Here is a 7,676-nt window from a genome sequence, read left to right as displayed (position 1 = left end):
GTAGGAGCCAGGCACCATGGAACGCACCTGTAGTCCCAGCTACTCAGGAGGTCAAGGTGGGAGAATCACTTGAGCCCAGGAGTTCAAGTCCAGCCTGGGAAACATAGACCCCATCTCTAAAGAAAAAAAAGAAAAAAACACACACACACAAATGGCCAACACATATATGGAAAGGTGTGCTGAACTTCACCAATCACCAGGAAAATGCAAAGCAAAACAGTGGGATATCACCTCACACCTGTTAGAATGGCTATTATCAAAGAGGAAAAAATAAGTGTTAAGGACGTGTAGAAATGAGAACCCTTGTATGCTGTTGATGGGAATGTAAAGGTTGGTATAGGCATTATAGAAAAGAGTGTGGAGCTTCATCCAAAAAATAAAAGTAGAACTACTTTATGATCCAGCAATCCCACTCCTGGGTATATATCCAAAAGATATGAAATTAGTATCTTGAAGGAATATCTGCACTCTCATGTTCATTTCATCATTATTCACAATAGCCAACACATAGAAACAACCTAATTGTCCACTGATGGATGATGGGATAAATAAAGTAAGGTATATATATCTAGATAGATATCTACATATATATATCACATACTGGAATACTATTCAGCCTTTAAAAAGGAAGGAAATCTGTCATTTGGAACAACACAGATAAACTTAAAGGACTTTATGCTAAGTGAAATAAGCCAGACACAGAAAGAAAAATACTGTATGATTTCACTTATATGTAGAATATAAAAATGTTAAACTCTTAGAAACAGTGTTAGAACGGTGATTGTCAGGAGCTGGGAGAATGGGGATTGGGAGATGTTGGTCAAGGATACAAAGCTTTCATTTATACAGGAGGAATAAGTTCAGGAAAGCTATTGTATAACAATGCGACTATATTTAACAATATTCTATACTACCCTCTCTGCTGAAAGAGTAGAACTTAAGTGTTCTCCCTACACACACACACACACACACACACACACACACACAAAGGTAACTATGTGAGGCAATTGATATGTTAATTAGCTTATAGTGAGTATTTCACAATGTTTACATATACCAAATCATCAAGTTGTACAACTTAAATATATGCAACATTTAACTGTCAACTGTACCGCAGTAAAGTTGAAGGGAATGGAAATTCATCATTCTGCAAAAGTTATACAGTTTTAATTCCTGCAGTTTTATGATGTCTTCATGACTTAAGGGCAAATATCCTCATCATACTCATCTTTTATATTGTCTTAGCTCTTCTTTTTCTTTTTTGATATTAATTTTGTCAAATTTCATAAAACCCCCTACTCAAAGTTTTATTTGAATTATATTAAATTTATAATTTAGGGTAGAATGTTCTCATTTATGAATATAGTATATAGCTCTGTATTAGTCTATGTTCTCCAGAGAAACAGAACCAATATGGGTGTGTGTGTGTGTGTGTGTGTCTGTGTCTGTGTGTCTGTGTGTCTGTGTGTCTGTGTCTGTGTAGAGGGATTTTAAGGAACTGGCTCACACAGTTGTGGGTTTGCAAGTTCAAAATCTGTAGGGCAGGCCAACCGGCTGGAAATTTCAGCAGAAACTGACTTTGCAGTCTTGAATCCTGAGGTAGTCTGGAAGAAGCATTTCTTCTTCTCATGGAGACCTCCATCTTTTCTCTGAGGTCACCCACATTATGGAGAATAATCTGCTTTACTCAATATCTCCTGATTTCAATGTTAATCTAATATAAAAAATACCTTCCTAGCAACATCTAGACTGCTGTTTGACCCAATAACTGGGTACCATAACCCAGCCAAGTTGACACTTTAACCACCACATTTTCTGTGTTTTTAGGTAATCTTTGATGCCTTCCATAAAAGTGTTGCATATCTGCTTGTTAGACTTATTACTGGACTCATAGTTTTTGTCGCTGTTGGAAATAGTATTCATATATTTTTAACTTTATATTGAGGTATAACATTCATATGGCAAACTGCACAAACCACAAATGTCCAACTTGATAAATTTTTGCAAACCTAACACATCCATAAAGCTAGCAAACAGAAACACAAAACCTTATCAACATCCCAGAACTGGCTCGTACCTTCCTCCAGTAGCTGTTCACTGCCTTTCCCCCTCATCAACAGTAACTGCCCTGACTTCCAACACCATGATTGAGTTTCCCTGGTTTGGGACTTTATATAAATCATAGAAAATGTGCTTTTCTTTAAGATGATCTCTTAACATTCTGTTTGATATTTTTTTCACATTGCATGCAGTTGTTGGTTCATTCTCACTGCTGTTTTGAATTCCATTGATTACACCAGTCTTTTGTCAGTTTATCCATTCTACTGTTGGTGGGCATTTGAGAAGTGGTTTGGGGCTAATGCAAATGGTATTACTCTGAGTATATTTTTGTTGAATATAAAGATATAGGAAATGTTTGTTAATGTCATTTGGTGAAAGTAGAATATAGGAAATGATGTATTTTTAATTATAGATTCTGTTATTTAAGATATTTAGGACCATTACTGAGTTTTTTAAGTTAATCTTAATTTGTTGTCTGAAGACTCTCTTGGAACATATATGTAGAGAGTTGTAACACCTGGGCGATATTTCCAAGCTATGCTGTGGCAATTAACACTTGTCCCAGGTCACCAGAAAGGCAAAAGTACCAATGCCCAAAAACAACTCCTTCTGGTGGAGGAAAAACCCCTTAAGCTCCTTTGTCCTCTGGCTGGCAACTCTCTCTGACTCAAGACAATCTTTGGAAGAGGGAATTCTAGTAAAATAGACATAACAATTCCTACAGCTGTGTCCCAACCACATACTCTTTACCGTCTGAATTTGGCCTTTGTGGTAGGCTGAAAAAGACTTTCCAAAAATATCCAAGTCCTAATACTTAGAACCTGTGAATACATTATCTTACCTGGTAAAGGGGACTTTGCGGATGTGATTGAATTAAGGATTTTGAGATGGGGACAGTATCCTGGATTATCTGGGTGGGTCCAACATAATCATAAGGGTCTTTATAAGACAAAAGCAGGAAGGTTAGAGTCACAGAAGGACATGTGATTGTGGAAACAGAAGTCAGAGAGATTGACAGATGCTACCCTTGCTGGCTTTGACGACAGAGGAAGAGCACATGAGCCAAGGAATGCAGGTGGCCTCCAGCAGCTGTAAAGACAAGGAAAAAGATCCCCTAAAGCCTCCAAAAGGAATCAGCCCTTTTGTCCCTTGACATTATCCCAGTGAGATTGATTTTAGACTTCTGATCTTCAGAACTGTAAGATAATAAATTTGTATTGTTTAAAACCACTAAATTTATAGTAATTTGTTATAGCAGCAATACAGCCGTTATCCCCAGCTCCCCTGCCCCCTGGTAACTGGAGAGGATGACTTCCTGCTCCCTGCAGAGCACCACTCCCAGCCCCACCCCCGTCCTCACTGCAGGACTTGGTAGATGAACAGGGCTGTCTACCGACTTTCTTTCACATACAGATGCACCTTGATTTACAGTGGGGTTGCATCCTGATAAACCCATTGTAAGTTGAAAATACTAAAAATCAAAAATGCATTGAATACAAGAGCTTAGCACAGTCTATCTTAAAAGTGCTCAGAACACTTACATTACTCTACAGTTGGGCAAAATCATTGAACACAAAGCTTATTCTATAATCGTATTAAATCTCTCATGTAATTTCTTGAATACTATATCGAAGTTGAAAAACAGAATGGTCATGTGAAACTAAATGAAAACTTACATACCTTGGCATAACTATTCTAGGATTTACAGTGGCAATGGAACTTAATCTTATGACTACTAATCTCAGATTTGAATCCCCCTCACACACATATAAATTCTTCAACATATTGGGGTTCTTCCCATCACAGTACACCACATCACATCATACTCAAACCTCACTGCAAGCCAAAATATAACATCTCTTCTCTTAGACTTAATTGGAATAGAAAAAGCAATACCAAAAAATGTAGCCCAATTCCAAAAACTCAAAGTACAGTTTCTGCTGAATGTGTATCACTTTTGTGCCATCTAAAGTCGAAAAATCCTAAATCAAACAATCCTAAGTCAGGAACCATCCACACAGTCTTCAACAGCTTCCTGGTACAGGCAGGGCTGCCCCTCTCTCTGCTCTATTCCCATCCTAGGATCTCCCTGGTTGTCCCCTGCCCTCCCTAAGGTACTGTCGGTCCACAGAGAGAAGAGAAGCCTGGGAGGTATCTGTTCAGAGGCATGGCCAGATTCTAACAAAAGGGGAAGCCAGTAGCAGTCCCCACGCTCAAAACCTCCCACAAAATCTCATCAGCACCCCCTCACCACCAACCCACCCTAGCCACCTCCTAAAACACTCAGTGCCAAACCCTCCAGTTGCAGCTTCAAGACAAGATCTCTAACTCTGTTCTACTCTCTTCCAACTGGATTGCATCCCCTAAATCCTGTGATCCAGAAATTCTGGAGCTTCCACCAGGAAGAGAGAGCATGGGGTTGAATAACAGGGTAGGTCCCAGGCATTGTTTTGATCCTTGCTCTAAAGGGGCTTGGATCCTCAGGACAAACTGGAAAACCCATCACCTTTTCATACCAGAGCATATCCCTGGTCTCCTTGAGGAGGACTCTCTAATGGCAGAGTTTTAGAGCCTCTAGTGGGAAAAGGAGAAGGTACGTAATTGCTTACAAAATCCTGGCTAAGGCATGGTGCCCACACCTGTAATGCCAGCACTTTGGAAGCCCAAGGTGGGAGGATCGCTTGAGCTCAGGAGTTTGAGACCAGACTGTATAACACAGTGAGACCCTATCTCTACAAAAATTAAAAATAAGCCAGGAGGCTGAGGTGGAAGGATTGCTTGAGCCCAGGAGATCGAGGCTGTAGTGAGCTGTGATTGTGCCACTGCTCTTCACTCTGAGCAACAGAGCAAGACCTTGTCTCAAACTAGCAGTAATAATAATTGTTTATAAAACCTTATTCTTCAGCCCGCATGTCCCCAGGACCCCCAGGGAAGGTGGCAGGAAAGGGGTTCTTAGAGAACCCAGCAACACCTGAGGGACCCTTAGGGATTCCTCCTACAGGTAGGCAAGACTCTTATAAAACCAGGACTAGGGCACAAAGGACTCAAAGGAAGAGTCTGAACTGAAATGACGACCCACTTAGCATGATTGAGGAGAGTTTAATAAAGAGATCAGTGGCATGGCAGGAACCAGGTCAAAGACAACAATCCTGTGATTTACCCTGAAACTAGTGACAGTGGGGAGCTGTTGCTATCTCTAGACCTGAGGGGCAAGGGAGGAAGTGGACACTGCAACACAGAGAGACCCATAGCCATGGGAGCCAGCTGTTTAAAGGGAGCCGCAGCCTTCAGCAGAGAGAGACAGCCATTGCCAGCCCACGCCCTTAATGAGAAATGTTAAGCCTCAAGCACTTTTTTTTTTTTTTGGAAACAGAGTCTCGCTCTGTCACCCAGGCTGGAGTGCAGCATTGTGATCTCCGCTCACTGCAACCTCCGCCTCCCGGGTTTGAGCAATTCTCCTGCCTCAACCTCTCAAGTAGCTGGACTATAGGCGCACATCACGATGCCTGGCTAATTTTTTGTATTTTTAGTAGAGATGGGGTTTCACTGTGTTGCCCAGGCTGGTCTCGAGTTCCTGTCCTCAGGTGATCCGCCTGTCTCAGCCTTCCAAAGTGCTAGGATTACAAGCCTGAGCCACCACACCTGGACAGCCTCAAGCACCTTCAATGGCTTTAGCACTTAAAGCAAAGCCCATTGATGAAGCAAAGAAGAAATCACCAAGCGGCCCTCTGCTTCTTACTCTCATGCCTTGGCCCTAGAGTTGGGTACTTCTTACAGCCAGGGCACCTGCAGGCTTCTGTTCGTTGCCCCCATAACAGGAAAACAAACGAGCACTGGGTTGGGTCTGACCTTGGCAGTCCTGGGCCGGATGAAGGATGCCACCAAAAACTCTCTCACACCACCAGCCACCACACACATACACTTGTACATCTCTGTGCATGTGTATTAACACCTATCAGGTACTCTGCAGTTGTTAGTTATTTTATTACCAGGGATGTTCTTCGTGGGGTAAATTGGTCTTTAAAATACAAAAAGACCAAGAAGAAGAAAGGATATCAGAGGTCGAAGATCAACTCAATGAAATAAAATGAGAAGGCAAGATTAGAGAAAAAAGGGTAAAAAGGAATGAACAAAGTCTCCAAGAAACATGGGACTATGTGAAAAGACCTAATCGACATTTGATAGGTGTATCTGAATGTGATGGACAGAATGAATCCAAGCTGGAAAATACTCTTCAGGATATTATCCAGGAAAACTTCCCCAACGAAGCAAGGCAGGCCAATATTCAAGTCCAGGAAATACAGAGAACACCACAAAGATATTCCTCAAGAAGAGCAACCTTAAGACACATAATCGTCAGATTCACCAGGGTTGAAATGAAGGAGAAAATGTTAAGGGCATCCAGAGACAAAGGTCGGGTTACCCACAGAGGGAAGCCCATCAGACTCACAGCAGATCTCTCAGCAGAAACCCTACAAGCCAGAAGAGAGTGGGGGCCAATATTCAACATCCTTAAAGAAAAGAACTTTCAACCCAGAATTTCATATCCAGCCAAACTAAGCTTCATAAGTGAAGGAGAAATAAAATCCTTTACAAACAAGCAATTACTCAGAGATTTCATCACCACCAGGCCTGCTTTACAAGAGCTCCTGAAAGAGGCACTACAGATAGAAAGGAACAACCAGTACCAGCCACTCCAAAAACATACCAAATGGTAAAGAGCATAGACACAATGAAGAAACTGCATCAACTAACGGACAAAACAGCCAGCTAGTATCAAAATGGTAGGATCAAATTCACACATAACAATATTAACCCTAAATGTAAATGGGATAAATGCCCCAATCAAAAGACACAGACTAGCAAATCGGATAAAAAGCCAAAACCCATCGGTGTGCTGTATCCAGGAAACCCATCTCACATGCAAGGATACACAAAGGCTCAAAATAAAGGGATGGAGGAAGATTTACCAAGCAACTGGACAGCAAAAAAAAGCAGGAGTTGCAATTCTTGTCTCTGATAAAATAGACTTTAAAGCAACAAAGATCAAAAGAGACAAAGAAGGACATTACATAATGGTAAAAGGATTAATGCAACAAGAAGAGCTAACCATCCTAAATATATACGCACCCAATACAGGAGCACCTAGATATACAAAGCAAGTTCTTAATGACTTACAAAGAGATTTAGACTCCCACACAATAATAGTGGGAGACTTTAACACCCCATTGTTAATATTAGACAGATCAATGAGACAGAAAATTAACAAGGATATCCAGGACTTGAACTCAGACCTGGAACAAGCAAACTTAATAGATATTTACAGAACTCTCCACCCCAAATCCACAGAATATACATTCTTCTCAGCACCATATCACACCTACTCTAAAATTGACCACATAATTGGAAGTAAATCACTCCTCAGCAAATGCAAAAGAACGCAAATCATAACAAACAGTCTCTCAGACCACAGTGCAATCAAGTTAGAACTCAGAATTCAGAAACTAACTCAGAACTGCACAGCTTCATGGAAACTGAACAACTGGCTCTTGAATGTTGACTGGATAAACAATGAAATGAAGGCAGAAATAAAGATGTTCTTCGAAACCAATGAG

Source organism: Aotus nancymaae, unplaced genomic scaffold (genome assembly GCF_030222135.1).
Source record: "Aotus nancymaae isolate 86718 unplaced genomic scaffold, 86718_ANA_hifiasm-v0.15.2.pri h1tg000057l, whole genome shotgun sequence".
Lineage (NCBI taxonomy): Eukaryota > Metazoa > Chordata > Mammalia > Primates > Aotidae > Aotus > Aotus nancymaae.
This window is presented reverse-complemented; position numbering follows the sequence as displayed.